Raw genomic sequence first — 16,518 nt, forward strand, 5'->3', positions numbered from 1 at the left:
GTGGGGTCCAAGCTTGGGGAACAGCCCAGGCCGATGGTCTCCCAATCCACCCTTGAGGCATTCAGTCATTTAGGAAAGGAATTGATGCAGCAGCTGCCCAACCCAGAAAACCTGGGCAAAATTACGCTCATAAATTCTCTTTCAGCAGAATCTGATTGCTGTCAATGGGATTCCGTGGCACAGTCCATATTATGGAATTTCAGCGGCAGAGTATCAGTAGCAGAAGCCAAGCTGAATACATTTCCATCTATAGAGAATGCACTCTGAATTCCCTGACAGAATTTTTCTGGTAAGAGATTCCATTGTGTGAATCTAGCCTTCCAAATTGCTCCATCAGCAGCTATCTTACACTGAACAGCATTCAAATCCATTTAAGAAATGGGTGCTGCTATCTGTACATGAGAACTGCCCTCCAGCAAATCTTATTCGCCAACAAAGGGGGGAAATATGTTGTTTATGGACTAAACCTTTTTACCGTCACTCCAGGGAGAAGTACCATGTTGCGCTCTGAGTACAACATTATTCAGTAAGCATACTTCGGGTAGAGTCACACACAACGTATTTGATGCTGCAGATGCACTGCCAGCAGTCACAGAGCGATGGCAGAGCAAGCTCCTTGCAGTGTGTCAGATTGTCATTGCCGGTGTAATGAAGAAAACTTTGTCCCTGTAGCGGAATGTTACCCTCCGCACAGGGACACTGTTTTCTGGTTTACAGCCCGCTCCCTCTCACTCCATCCTCACTACCATCTCTAAGGGGGATGAAGACACGATTTCTGCACATCTCCCAGCCTTTCTCCCGCCTGCGCCGCACATGCACCATCCATTCGCTAGCTGTTGCAAGACCCAGCATATCCTCACTGTAAGGGCATGCTGTGGGAGTTGAGTCTTGCAACAGGTGTATGGTAGATATGTAGCCCGGGTGGGTGATAGACATGCGGGTGGATTGGAGAAAGGCTGTGGAGCGCTGCTCTAGCTGCGCTCCACAGTCTGTCTAAGTGGCAGGGAGATGTGTGTAGAAACTGTATCCCCGTTTTCCTGAGAGAGTGTAGCAGGGATGGATTAAGATAGCGCGCTGTAAAACAAAAAAACATGTCCCTGTGTGGGTCACACACAGCACATCCGCATCGGCAATCACAAAGCAATGGCAAAATGATCTCCCTGTAGCTCTATGTGTCCGCTCGCAGCAGCGGATTTCCCACCAGTGTAATGAAGAAAACAGTGTCCCTGTAATGGAATGTGATGGTAGTGTCTACCATCACTTTAAAAATGCCCTCTGGACTATGCATGCTATACTAAGGTACACACCTACTTTATCTTTTTTTCCAAATTTGTAAATTGTTAGAATTCAGTACTGCAATTCAAGCTCATCTAACTTTGGCATACTGTTAAATATTTGTCTCGCTCTGCAAACAATGTTCTAGGTAATTGTACAACGTGTTTTTTAAAGAAAATGTGCAATCTTTGAAAAAAATCGTGGAACAGAATTCAGCATGTCAGTGCCGAATACACCAAGTAGTGTTAATTGGCTCTCATGATGATTAGCTTAATTATAACTGCATTATTTGGCTGCAGCCACTGATTGAAATCCCCGCATACAACTTCAGAAATCTCTAAACACCCGGGAATTAGAGGAGCTGAATATACTGTAAACCTTTCAGTGAAAAGAGCAAAAGGCAAAATATTTCAAAAGACAGCAGATGAGACAAAGTAGAACTTGCTAAAACATTACTACTTGCTAAAAGTAAAAACACTTATGACTTCTTAAAGATTACTAGCGTTCATATAAATTGTCCCTAAATGGAACATTTAACAAGCACATAAGTGATTTATAATACTTCTGTGTAAAACAAGAATGTTTATAAAATAATTTTACAGCTTTGGGTGTCCTAATTCCAATGTTGTTTTTACTTTTTTGCTATAGTGCCCCCCTCCTTATTCTGAAGATATAGAGGTTTTACTATTTAATTTATACTATATTTTGTGTGGAACAAGATTTTACTGATCAAAATAAGAGATACCTTTTAAGGAACCTCTCTCCGCTGAACCATTCCTTTTTCATGTTTAATGTATTGCTGACTGAACTCCCAGTCATCCGTGCAGGAAAGAGTCTTCATAAGAGGTGAGAGCCGGTTTGCACCGTACAGCTATGTACATTCGGTTTGCACTAAAGGCTCAATTACACTTCTGCCCCTCCTACTTGACAATCCACCCTTAGTCACTGACTTTTAACTGGGCATCATTCCCTTAACTGTATAAGTGCCTAGTGTAACACCATCAAGAAAACTACGGAGCACGATCGGGGGGGGGGGGGGGGTATCCACTGTGGAGGTAGCCGGAGGGCTTACCTCTGCTTCTTGCTCGTCCACGGCTCTGAAATTGATAGAGCCTGGCTGAACCAGGCTTTATCAATCAAGCATAGAGCGCACAGATCAATGTGGTTCTATGGAACCACATTGATCTGTATGAGGAATCTACTGATTCCTCCTAAAAGTCCCCTAAGGGAACTAAAAGTGTAAAAAAAAAAAAAAAAGTTGAATAAAAAGTAAAAAAAAACACCCATTAACCCCTTCCATATTAAAAGTTTGAATCACCCCCCTTTATCCAAATCCCATATAAAAATATGTAAACATAATAAAAATAAACATATGTGGTATCGCCATGTGCGGAAATGTCTGAACTATAAAAATATTATGTTAATTAAACTGCACGGTCAATGGCTTACACTTCAAAACTCCAAAATTGCGTCACTTTGTATACCCTAAAAAAATGTATAAAAAGCAATCAAAAGTCCCATCAAAACAAAAATGGTACCAATAAAAACTTCAGATCATGGCACAAAAAGTTAGCCCTCATACATCCCTGTATATGGAAAAATAAAAAAGTTATAGGTTTTTTTCTGGTTTTGCCGTAAATTTTGTGATGAAATGATTATGATGACATCAAAGTACAATTGGTGGCAAAAAAAAGCCCTTATATGGGTCTGTATGTGCAAAATTGAAAGCGTTATGATTTTTAGAAGGCGGTGAGGAAAAAACGAAAGTGCAAAAAGGGAAAAACCCTGCATCCTTAAGGGATTGGTGGGATGGTGGGGGGACACTGCAATTTCATTTAAATACGCACATGTCAAATAAATGTGTTTGACGTGTGTGTATATAAATGAAATTGTGGCGTTCCCCCCACCATCTTGTTTTTAATATGTCCTGAGTATGTTTTTTAGGGGGGTACCTTGTTGTTGTATTTTGCAATATGAATTATTATTAATATGACCTGAGTGTTGTATGTTTTTAGGAGGGGTATCTTGTAGGGATCGACCGATTATCCGTTTGGCCGATATTATCGGCCAATATTCACAAATTACCTTGCCAATAATGCCCCGCCCCCTCGTCCCACCTCCCCGGCCAGAGACCGCCGCCGCTGCTCCATTGTCTCCCCCATCCCCGTGTTATAATTACCTGTTCCCGGGGTCCGCCCTACTTCTGGCTCCTGCGGCGTCCTGCACTATTGCGCAGGAGCCAGAAGTAGCGCGGACCCCGGGAATAGGTAATTTTAAAACTGGGGATGGGGGAGGCAATGGGGCAGCGATGGTGGTTGGATTCAGGATCGGCAGGGGGAGAGAAGCGGGCGGCGGCGGTCTCTGGCCAGAAGATAGGCAAGTGGGAGCAGCGGTGGTGGTGGTTGGACTAGGGAGGACCCCAGGACAGGCAGGGGGAGAAAAGCAGGTGGCGGCGGTGGTCTCTGGCCCCCGCAAAAGCCGCTGCAGTTCATTAATTTAAAGTGCCCGCTTTAAATCATTGATCTGCAGTGGCTTGGGCGGGGGTGGGGGGTCAAATAGCCGATAACTTATACCAGAATATCAGTATAAATTATCGGCTATCGGCCTCTAAGTTCAATGATTATCAGTATGGGCCCTAAAAAATCTATATCGGTTGATCCCTAGTATCTTGTTCTGAAGTGAGTGACTTGAAAAAGTTGCCTATCTATATGTTGCACCCACTACAGAGTTCTTAAAGGGGTACGCCACTGGAAAACATTTTTTTTATTTTTTATCAACTGATATCAGAAAGTTAAACAGATTTGTAAATTACTTCTATTTAAAATTTTTAATCCTTCCAGTACTTATCAGCTGCTGAATACTACAGAGGAAGTTCTTTTATTTTTGAACTTCCTTTCTGTCTGACCACAGTGCTCTCTGCTGATACCTCTATGTCAGGTACTGTCCAGAGCAGTAAAGGTTTGCTATGGGGATTTACTCCTACTCTGGACAGTTCCTAAAATGGTGTCAGCAGAGAGCACTTGTGGTCAGACAGAAAGGAAGTTCAAAAAGAAAATAACTTCCTCTGTAGTATACAGAAGCTGATATGTACTGGAAGGGTTAATATTTTTAATTATAAGTAATTTACAAATGTGTTTAACTTTTCGGCACCAGTTGATTAAAAAAAAATATTTTTCTGTGGAGTACCCCTTTAACTGCCTCTAGAAGTGGCATCAGTACAAGAACGGTTTCAGGAGCTTCATGAAATGGGTGTCTATAGCAGAGCAACTGCACTTGGCTGTGTCAGTGGTGTAAAGCATACTGCCACTGGACTTTCATGGTTAAATCTTGGATTGGCAGATACCTGGGGAACATTATCTTCTTTAGGTAGTATAATGGTATCTGCTATTTTTCATGGTTTTGGCTAGGCCCCTTATTTTCTGTGTAGGGTAATATTAATGTTCCAGTCTGCTTGCTTCTTGCCTAAGTGGATGTTTACACATCTAATATCCATGTGTTTTTGCTGCAGGGATCAGAAAACCATGCAGTATCAGCATCTGAAAACTTGCTCCCACTGACTTCAATTGGAGGCGGGCAAACCCACTGCCAAAAAAATGGTGGAGGAACACAAGTGCACTGCACAGAGTTCTGTCTTCAAGTGCATTGTATGTCTTTCATTTTCGAGCTACACTTTCTTACTTGCCATAACTGACTGACTTCACAGAAGCTCATATGGCTGCATGAACACAAAATTCCACCTACATGCTCCAAAATTGTGTGAAAAATTCTTAAGTAAAATGCTTTAGCTGTAGAAGAGTGCAAGACTCTATAGCCAAGCCCATAGGGTCCTCAGTAAAGAGTCAGGTTTTAGACAATGAAACAAAAATTAAATAGACTTAATATCCCATGATGTAAATATTAAAGGGTTAAGTTAGATTTCCACTTACTGCTGAAGCATATGTTTCACAGAGGTTTATATTAAGTAAGGACATATTTAGGTACCATTTTGTATACAAAGGTGGAGGCAATAAATCCTGCATCTATTCCTGTAAACATTATTCCATTGTCTCTTTTGAAACAGGGTTCCGGTTCATAGTGAATTATTCAATTAAAACCATATTTCTATAGTAAAGTAAACTTCTTTATGTAAAAATTTAAAAGCAGAGACAGCCAAATGGTCCTAGTTATACCCACTCACTATTGTGACTTTTTGCATATGCAGGTTGGCACTGTAACAAAGTAAAGACAAATTCTTCAATGTTTCACTCTTTTGGAAATATGATGAAAACTGGAAATATGGAAATGAGGTGAGGATGGTGCTGAAGCGAGGAGTCTAAAATGTTTACTTTGCAGATCCTGCAGTGACAAGTCTTGGCCTGGAGAATTCTTCATGATGCCCAGGACAAAAAACGACTCTGAACAAAGAAGATGTCACCTGTGGTGCCTCCATGTATATGGTCACTGTGTAGGGTAAATCTTGGTCTTTGCATAGTGTAGTCTTAGTAGTGTGGGGATATTAGTCATTCTGTGGTGGTAGTGGTCATGGTGTGGTGGTATAACTTGTCCCTTGTATACTGGTATTATTGATAATATCGATCTCACAGGATTTAATAACGCAGGATTTGATCAGTAACAGTAGGATGGTAATATGTATGGTGATAATGTTCCTCCTTGTATACTAGTAATATTTGTCTCAGTATATTGTATTTAAACATTGCTACCATCTTTCTCTATAATTAAGTGTTGCGCCATTTTACTCTTTGAATTTGTGACATATGTGTATAATTATTATTATTATTATTTTTTTGTTATTGTTAGTTTTTTTTTTTGGTATAATCCAGATACAGCTCCCGAATACCCCTGGTGTTGTGTAATTGGTAGTACTTCCGCTTTCTGTTAGCAATGATTGTTTTACATTTTATGCACTTGAGTAATTGCAATAAATTATTTTAATGGTTTGCGCCTTTAGTTTACTTCGGCGCAAGCTTGTACGAAAAGGTGCAAACATAACAATTTGAAAAAAAGAGCTGTGAAAATCAACTACCCCTGTCACAATCAAGATTACAGCCAAATTCACCAAACAGCATGTGTCTAATGATACATTTGGCGCAAAACAACCAAAACCAACACCAAAAAAGCCAGGGTAAAAAGACACATAGAACAACAACTATTCATAAATTCCCCACATAGTTCCTATTTGTAGTATACATGAATATATATATATATATATATATATATATATATATATATATATATACTATATGCGGTGTGTGATACAGAATTTAATAAACTAGTAGACTAAAAAATTACCTATGACGGAAATTACTTCTGGTCTTTATCATTCTGGTAAATATTTAACTTTCTGGATATAACATCTCTTAATGAGAAATGTTAGTTTAAGGTAGATACCTATAATTTATATATCTTAGGTAAAAATATTTTATTCATATTAATTTAAACAAAAGATTGCAGAGTTTGAATTTTAGGCTGCACTGTAAAAATTGTTAGTGTAAATTCTGACTTGATGCAAGCTTACACTTACATTAGCCTGCAAAGATTTTATCTATTTATCTTTCCATCTATTATCTATTGTTACGCCTAGCGCTCCGGGTCCCCGCTCCTCCCCGGAGCGCTCACGGCGTCCTTCTCCCTGCAGCTCCCCGGTCAGCGCTGACCGGGAGCGCTGCTCTGCCATGGCCGTTGGGGATGCGATTCGCACAGCGGGACGCGCCCGCTTGCGAGTCGCATCCCAGGTCACTTACCCGTTCCCGTCTCCTGCGGTCATGTGCTGGCGCGCGCGGCTCCGCTCTCTAGGGCGCGCGCGCGCCAGCTCCCTGAGACTTAAAGGGCCAGTGCACCAATGATTGGTGCCTGGCCCAATTAGCTTAATTGGTTCCCACCTGTTCCCTGCTTATATCTAGTCTCCTCCCTTGCACTCCCTTGCCGGATCTTGTTGCCTTAGTGCCAGTGAAAGCGTTCTTTGTGTGTTTATACCCTGTGTACCAGAACTATTGCTATCTCCCCTGACTACGAACCTTGCCGCCTGCCCCCGACCTTCTGCTACGTCCGACTTTGCTTCTGCCTACTCCCTTGTACCTCGCCTATCTTCAGCAGCCAGAGAGGTGCCGTTGCTAGTGGATACGACCTGGTCACTACCGCCGCAGCAAGACCATCCCGCTTTGCGGCGGGCTCTGGTGAAAACCAGTAGTGTCTTAGAACCGGTCCACTAGCACGGTCCTCGCAATCCCTCTCTGGCACAGAGGATCCACCTCCTGCCAGCCGGCATCGTGACAGTAGATCCGGCCATGGATCCCGCTGAAGTTCCTCTGCCTGTTGTCGCCGACCTCCCCACACTGGTCGCCCAGCAAGCCCGACAGATTGCCCAACAAGATCACCAGCTGTCGTACTTGACCACCATGACTCAGCAACTCCAGTCGCAGCTACAGCAGATTCAGTCTCAGCTACAGCAGCAGCAACCATCTCCTCCGCCAGCTCCTGCACCTCTTCCGCAGCGAGTGGCCACTCCTAGCCTCCGCCTGTCTTTGCCGGACAAATTTAATGGGGACTCTAAGTTTTGCCGTGGCTTCCTTTCCCAATGTTCCCTGCATCTGGAGATGATGTCGGATCAGTTTCCTACTGAAAGGTCTAAGGTGGCTTTCGTAGTCAGCCTTCTGTCTGGAAAAGCCCTGTCATGGGCCACACCGCTCTGGGACCGCGATGACCCTGTCACTGCCTCTGTACACTCCTTCTTCTCGGAAATTCGAAGTGTCTTTGAGGAACCTGCCCGAGCCTCTTCTGCTGAGACTGCCCTGCTGAACCTGGTCCAGGGTAATTCCTCCGTTGGCGAGTACGCCATACAATTCCGTACTCTTGCTTCTGAACTATCCTGGAATAATGAGGCTCTCTGCGCGACCTTTAAAAAAGGCCTATCCAGCAACATTAAGGATGTTCTGGCCGCACGAGAGACTCCTGCTAACCTGCATGAACTCATTCATCTAGCCACTCGCATTGACATGCGTTTTTCTGAGAGGCATCAAGAGCTCCGCCAGGAAAAGGACTTAGATCTCTGGACACCTCTCCCACAGTCTCCACTGCAATCTGCGCCTAGGCCTCCCGCCGAGGAGGCCATGCAAGTGGATCGGTCTCGCCTGACCCTGGAAGAGAGGAATCGCCGTAAGGAAGAGAATCTTTGTTTGTACTGTGCCAGTACTGAACATTTTCTGGTGGATTGCCCAATCCGTCCTCCACGTCTGGGAAACGCACGCTCGCACTCAGCTCTCGTGGGTGTGGCGTCTCTTGATGCCAAGTCGGCTTCTCCACGTCTCACGGTACCTGTTCGGATTTCCACTTCAGCCAGCTCTCCCCTCTCAGCCGTGGCCTGCCTGGACTCTGGAGCTTCTGGGAATTTTATTCGGGACTCCTTTGTGAATAAATTCCGGATTCCGGTGACCCGTCTTGTCAAGCCACTCCACATTTCCGCGGTCAACGGAGCCAGGGTGGACTGTACCATACGTTTCCGCACGGAGCCCCTTCTTATGAGCATCGGATCTCACCACGAGAGGATTGAACTTTTGGTCCTCCCCAATTGCACCTCGGAAATTCTCCTTGGACTTCCCTGGCTTCAACTTCATTCCCCAACCCTGGATTGGTCCACTGGGGAGATCAAGAGTTGGGGGTCCTCTTGTTCCAAGAACTGTCTAAAACCGGTTCCCAGTAACCCTTGCCGTAACTCTGTGGTTCCTCCTGTATCTGGTCCCCCTAAGGTCATTAAGGACTCTGCCTGCCACAGGAAATGCCCCTCCCCCCCTCCCAGTTCCATCAGGCAAGCTTCTGTGTCCCCTCATGGCCCTCGTCCTGGTGTCACACTGCCCCGTGCCAGGTCCCGCCCTCTGCCCTCTCTCCCCATTCCTACTCCTGCGGTTCTGCCTGCCGTTGAGGAATCCCTCCATCCTTTCCCGGTGTCCTCATCCCAGGGGAGGCAGTTACCCGATAAAGAGAAGGGGAGACCTAAGGGGGGGGGTACTGTTACGCCTAGCGCTCCGGGTCCCCGCTCCTCCCCGGAGCGCTCACGGCGTCCTTCTCCCTGCAGCTCCCCGGTCAGCGCTGACCGGGAGCGCTGCTCTGCCATGGCCGTTGGGGATGCGATTCGCACAGCGGGACGCGCCCGCTTGCGAGTCGCATCCCAGGTCACTTACCCGTTCCCGTCTCCTGCGGTCATGTGCTGGCGCGCGCGGCTCCGCTCTCTAGGGCGCGCGCGCGCCAGCTCCCTGAGACTTAAAGGGCCAGTGCACCAATGATTGGTGCCTGGCCCAATTAGCTTAATTGGTTCCCACCTGTTCCCTGCTTATATCTAGTCTCCTCCCTTGCACTCCCTTGCCGGATCTTGTTGCCTTAGTGCCAGTGAAAGCGTTCTTTGTGTGTTTATACCCTGTGTACCAGAACTATTGCTATCTCCCCTGACTACGAACCTTGCCGCCTGCCCCCGACCTTCTGCTACGTCCGACTTTGCTTCTGCCTACTCCCTTGTACCTCGCCTATCTTCAGCAGCCAGAGAGGTGCCGTTGCTAGTGGATACGACCTGGTCACTACCGCCGCAGCAAGACCATCCCGCTTTGCGGCGGGCTCTGGTGAAAACCAGTAGTGTCTTAGAACCGGTCCACTAGCACGGTCCTCGCAATCCCTCTCTGGCACAGAGGATCCACCTCCTGCCAGCCGGCATCGTGACATCTATCTATCTGTCTTTCTCAGATCTATCTATCTGTCATATCTATAAGAGATGAGCAAATTTTTTTTTTTAATTCTATTCGGCCGATTTACCGAATTTTCCCCAAAAAATATGTTTTGTTTCAAATTTATTTGCACTGAATCGCTATTAAAAATGTCTATTTCTGGCCAACAGAGATCCTCAATAGAGGTGTAGAACACTTTTCTTTGTCATTACACGTATAGGGAGTGTGCTGTGTTAGTGAAATAATACTGTTATTCAGTATGACATGAAGATTACAGGCATTGCTATTAGAATCACTGCCACAGAGAATCTGGATGTGGCAGCAGGGAGACCATTAGGCATCAAAATTTAAGAGAATTTATAGATTTTTGTAATGTAATTTTTATTTAATTTAATTTGAATTTATTGAAATGTTTTAAGTATTGAGCTGGCGGTCCGCCCTGAGGCAAGCTACCCCCTGTTCCAGCTCGTGCCTCTCAGAGCCCTGCCCCCACTGTCTTACTCTTTGTGGAACTGCAAATGTTTCACTTAATCAGTTATGGTTCATTGTTATTACTCCAACCTGTTTCGTTGGATTTTTGTGGTAATTCCACAGCTATTATATGACGTCAACGACCATAGGGCCTCAGTCTTGAATAGATTACATCGATTTTTTGAAATGTAAATTTAAGATTTTGAAATGTTAAATTTAATATTACACTCCCAAGATTAATGTCCTGGGCCTGGCGTTTACTTTGAATAAATAGTGTGGTTACAAAAGACCAAATCTAACAAGGAGTCACATGTCATGGCGGCACAATGACAGAGCCTAAAGGTGGCATCAGTATGAGGAGACCATATAGTGGCTGAATGACACAGCCTGGAGTTGACGGCAGCATGAGGAAAACATAGTGGCTGAATGACACAGCGTGGAGGTGGTGGCAGCATGAGGAGAACATATAGTGGCTGAATGACAGTGTGGAGGTGGCGGCAGCATGAGGAGACCACATAGTGGCTGAATGACACAGCCTGGAGTTTGCGTCAGCATAAGGAGAACATATAGTGGCCGAATGACACAGCCTGGAGGTGGTGGCAGAATGAGACAGCTTGGAGCTGGCATCAACATGAGGAGAACATATGGTGGCAGAATGAGACAGCCAGGAGGTGGCATCAGCATCAGGAGTCATGAAAGTGCCCTGGTGACAGAGTGGTGCTGTGGGTGGCAATACCAGTACCCGGTGACAAAGGTGGGTGAAAAAAAAGAGAACTTGGCATCAGATTTGTGGCATCAGGCGAGTGGCAGGATCAAAATAGTAGTTGAGGCAGGTAGGCAGAAGAAAACAGTCTCTTTTGTAAAAGTGTTAGTGTGCACAAGTAAGTATTGAGGATATGCATTACGTAAAACTTAACTTTTAATAATATGCTTAGGATAAAATATATGGCCCCCCAATTTTTAAAATCAAACCAAAGGAAAGGTGTTAAAAAAACACCATGTGCCACCTACACCACCAAGTATTGATGTGATGCAAAGATCTCTAAAAGGTAGAAGGGAACAACATATGGTCCATTGTATCTGGTGGGGGTAAACACTTCCCCTGTAAGGCCCTACTCTCACATTATTAATTCCCTTCTTGGCAAGTGTTACTCGCCCTAAAAGGGTGGCCCCACACAGGAACCTCTCCCTATTTCCCCCTACAAACACTGCCATTCCCCAGGGTTTTTAGGCGGAAATAGAGTTTTTTTCCTGTGTGGGGCCGCCCTTTTTAGGGTGAGTAACACTTGCCAAGAAGGGAATTAATAGAGAATAGGGTCTTACAGGGGAAGTTTTTACCCCCCACCTGCTACAATGGACAATACATTGTTCCTTTCCACCTTTTAGAGGAAAGTGTTACTCATCTTAAAAAGGGTGGCCCCACACAGGAACCAATCCTGTGTGGGGCCACCCTTTTGGGGTGAGTAACACTTGCCAAGAAGGGAATTAATAATGTGAGAGTAGGGCCTTACAGGGGAAGTGTTTACCCCACCAGATACAATGGACCATATGTTGTTCCCTTCCACCTTTTAGAGATCTTTGCATCACATCAATACTTGGTGGTGTAGGTGGCACATGGTGTTTTTTTAACACCTTTCCTTTGGCTTGATTAAAAAAATTGGGGGGCCATATATTTTATCCTAAGCATATTATTAAAAGTTAAGTTTTACGTAATGCATATCCTCAATACTTACTTGTGCACACTAACACTTTTACAAAAGAGACTGTTTTCTTCTGCCTACCTGCCTCAACTACTATTTTGATCCTGCCACCCACCTTTTAAGAAAAGTAAAGTTTTAGATAATGCATTTCCTCAATACTTACTTGTGGTCTGAGGGCGAGGAATGTCTGTAACTGGGGAGCAGCACCTTAAACATGTTTTGCACTATCCATATTTGTGAAGTGTTGATGTGGCACCTTGGTCAATCTACTCTGATGCATCAGGCATTGGTGGGTAATCCTGGCTGATCCATGCCTGATTCATCTTCATAAAGGTCAATCTCTCCACATTTTTTGTGGACAGACGAGTTCTCATTGCGGTTACTATGGCCCCCGCCGCACTAAACACTTGCTCCGATGGCACAATACGGGCCAGGCAGGACAGCTTTTCCAGGGCAAACTCTGCTAGTTGCTGCCACAAATCAAGGTTCTGGTCTTGCTCCAGGTCTACCTGCTGCTGATGAGTTGCTTCACTATGCGGGTGAAGAAACCTACTCATCAGCGACTGTAGACTCAGGTTGCTGCTGATGGAGCTGGTACTGCTCCTGCCACCCCACCCCTCCCCAGCAGCAATGGCAGTAAAAGGTGAGCGCAGAGGGTCCCACCAAATCAGACCTGCGAGAGGATGGACGATGGCGCAGATAGGCATCGGACAACTGAGTACGTAGGATAGTGTTGCGGTGCACTTTGGTACACAACGACAGGCTCAAGGACTGGCCCACCTTCTGTTCCACAAAATTGTGCAGGGCTGGTACTGCCTTCTTCACAAAGAAATGATGGCTTGGCACTCTCCACCTCGGCTTGGCACAAGCCATCAGTTCTCTGAAAAGTTCACTTTAAAAGAAAGGGACTGCAGCACCAGCAAGTTGGACAGGAGCACATTCAGCTTCTGCTCCATTGGATTAGTGTATACTGTTGTCATTTGGACATGGCTTCGACGATGGATTGCTGGTGGAATGACTGACTCGAATTAGGAGGAGCAGGAGCATCTGGAGCAACGGAAGATGGGTATGACACAAAGCTCCCTTCGGCTGAGGTGGTGGAGCCTTGGATGGCTAAAACAGGGAGCGGCGTGCTGCTGGGTGATGCAGCAGGCTGGACCACCACATCAGAGCCACGGTTTTCCCAGGCCGCTTTAGGGTGATGCTGCATATGTTGACGCAGGGCCATAATTCCAACATTGGGACCTTGTCTACACTTCACCTTCTGCCGAAACATCTTGTTTAACCTATAGGTTAACCTCCTCCAGATGCTTGATGAAAAACTGCCACATCGCCAAGTAGCTGATTTTCCCACCAACAGTCCGAACTGATTGACTGCTACTGCCGCCGACTCCGGGAACCCCTGTTTCACTACCTCCTAGGAAGGTAGGCTGCCATGAAGCAGGTGGTCTACCCTGGGCACGTTTGGCTCCAGACTTTCCACTTCTGCCACCATGCTGACTGCCAACCATGCTACCACCTTGCTGGCTCAGCTGCTACCTAACGGGCAACCTGCAACCCTCTTCTCCTGATGATGATGAAGCCACTTCTGCACCCGGCTCCCAAGTGAAATTGGCTTCAGCATCATCATCAAGTTGTTTCTGCACGTCACTGATGTCCTCCTCAGGTTCCTCAACAGTGTCTGCTTCAGGAGCCTGAATGCTCGCAACACCACCTCCCACGCCACTCTCCTCATCCCTACTTGCCTGCCTAGCGTAGGAAGCAGAGGATGTCTCCTCCAATTCTTGGATGGGCAGTAGCTGCGGACTGTCCTCTAGATCGTCCTCATTAAATAGTGGAGCTGAACCCACCGCATAAGATACTTCTGTGGGGGAGGGAACAGCATAGGGCAGAGGAAATGGGAAGACAGGGACTACTCGCGGGCCATGCCAACTGAGGGTTATGTCTAAGGAACCCACAGACTGTTGACTGGGGGTGTCAGATGTCGCTTGTGATGAAGTGGATAACTGTGTTAACCAATCAATGACAGCAGATGAGTTTGCTGGTCGAGACACGACCGCTAGCTGATACCAGGAGCTCAGGCCTCTCGCTGCGACTCCTGCTGCCACTCATCCCTAGTCTGCTGCGACCTCTGCCTGATGAATTTAGGTCTCTGCTACTCCTCTGTGCATGTCCTGGCACTTCTCTGCCTAACATACTTAGTGCAGATATGAGGGGAGTATAATACGCTCCACTACGCTTAAAAAAGTATTTGTGTACAACCCCAGCCGGTGAGTACTTTTGCCTGGCCTTTCACAGTATCTAGGCCCTTGAGACTTTAACAGGAATAAAGTAGTACACCACTTATATGTACGTATGTGGTATGCACTTATGAGGGGAAGACAATGCTCTACAGTATGCTTAAAAAAGGATTTGTGCACAGCACCAGCAGTACACACCAGTGCTGCAGCAGACCGTCGCTGTGTACTACACCCAAAATTGCACTTTCTCTTTCAATCTCCCTCCCTTCCTTATCAGTGCTTCTAGGCAGGATTTGTGCTTGAGCTGAATCACTGCTGTTCTGTGCAGCACACTGCTCTCTGTCCCTCTCTGTAATAGAACGCTGTAGACAGTGACTGGGAGGTGAATCGCTGCAGTAAAAATGCTTTTCTGTGCAACACACACTGCTCTCTGTCCCTCTCTCTGTGCAACAGAATGCTGACTTGACTAGGAGGTGAATCGCTGCTGGTAAAAAGGCTTTTCTGTGCAACACAGCGCTGTCTGTCTCTATCTATCTCTCTGCAGTGAAAGGCTGAAGTGACTGGCTGCAATATGGCTGCCGATTATATAGGGCTGTGACATCACAGGGATGACTGGCTGCTGATGGGCTGGGTGCTGCATGTGATTCAGGGTCATCCCGCCTACCCTTGATCCCACCTTCCCAGGATTCCTTGCCCCATGTCCTTACATGTGGATCCACCATTTTAGATGCCCTGGAGCCTGGGCCGCACTAAATGGAGTTTAATGAAGCCATTCGCGCGATCAAATTGTGGCCATATTCGGATTCGTTTCGAAGTAAATGTTTCCTGAAATTCGTAATGAATTCAGATTCATCAGATTCGATTCGCTCATCCCTAATATGTATCTATCACTGTCATATTTATCTACCTATCTATGATCTATCTATCTATCTTTATACAGCATTCATTCCAGTGACAACATCAGAGTTATAACGTTATAACCCATATTTTCCACAACCTTAATCGTCAAGTCTTCCTCACTATTTTATAGCCACTTAACTAAGCAAAGTAGCAATTTAGGAGTTTTAGTAAACATTTCTGAGCGGATTCCGCAGAAAGAGTTGACATGCCTTTTTTTTTTTTTTTGGGTGGCCGAAGTTTGAATTTCTGATCCAGATTTTCCGACGCAGAAATTTTGCTATGTGAATGGTGCAGCAGAATCTCATTGCAAACAATAGGACTTTGCTGCAACAGAGTTTCCAAGCTAAATGTGTCCTCTGGATTCCGCTCAGAAATTCTGCCATGTGAATGAGGCCAATATACCGTATTTTTCGCCGTATAAGACGCACTTTTTCTTCCCCAAAACTGGGGGGAAAAAGTCGGTGCGTCTTATACGGCGAATACACCCCTATCGCGGCGGTCCCTGCGGCCATCAACGGCCGGGACCCGTGGCTAATACAGGACATCACCGCCGCGTCTGAAGGGAAAGTGACACTAACCCGGCTGTTCAGTCGGGCTGTTCGGGACCGCCGCGATTTCACCGCGGCGGTCCCGAACAGCCCGACTGAATAGCCGGGTTAGTGCTTACAGGACACCGGGGGGGACCTTACCTGCCTCCTCGGTGTCTTCTCCGTTCAGGGATCCCCTGTATGGCCGGCGCTCTCCTTCCTTGTCATCACGTCGTCGCGTACGTGCGTCGGCGTGCGTAACGACGTGATGGCGGCGACGGAGAGCGAGGATACCCGGCCGGCAGCAGAGACGTTCCGGAGCGGCGGGGACACGGCGACAGCAATGGAGCGACATCCAGGGCAACGGTGACGGGTCCGGAGCGGCGGGGACACGTGAGTATTACCTCCCATGCAGTGGTCTTCAATCTGCGGACCTCCAGATGTTGCAAAACTACAACTCCCAGCATGCCGGACAGCCAACGGCTGTCCGGGCATGCTGGGAGTTGTAGTTTTGCAACATCTGGAGGTCTGCAGGTTGAAGACCACTATTGGGTTCAAAATCTTAATTTTTTTAGATTTTGACCCTAAAAATTGGGTGCGTCTTATACGCCGGTGCGTCCTATAGGACGAAAAATACGGTAACTCACTGAAGAATTTCTAGAAGCTTGAGATGGATATGCTTGGTCACTGCCACTGT

General features: G+C 46.2%; 1 protein-coding gene across 3 annotated transcripts in view; it reads right to left on the reverse strand.

The window, feature by feature from the left end:
• Positions 1-16,518, reverse strand: part of HTR4 (5-hydroxytryptamine receptor 4) — a 511,510-nt gene that overhangs the window by 1,551 nt on the left and 493,441 nt on the right. The window lies entirely within an intron of this gene.

This window comes from Hyla sarda, chromosome 4, assembly GCF_029499605.1.
Source record: "Hyla sarda isolate aHylSar1 chromosome 4, aHylSar1.hap1, whole genome shotgun sequence".
NCBI lineage: Eukaryota > Metazoa > Chordata > Amphibia > Anura > Hylidae > Hyla > Hyla sarda.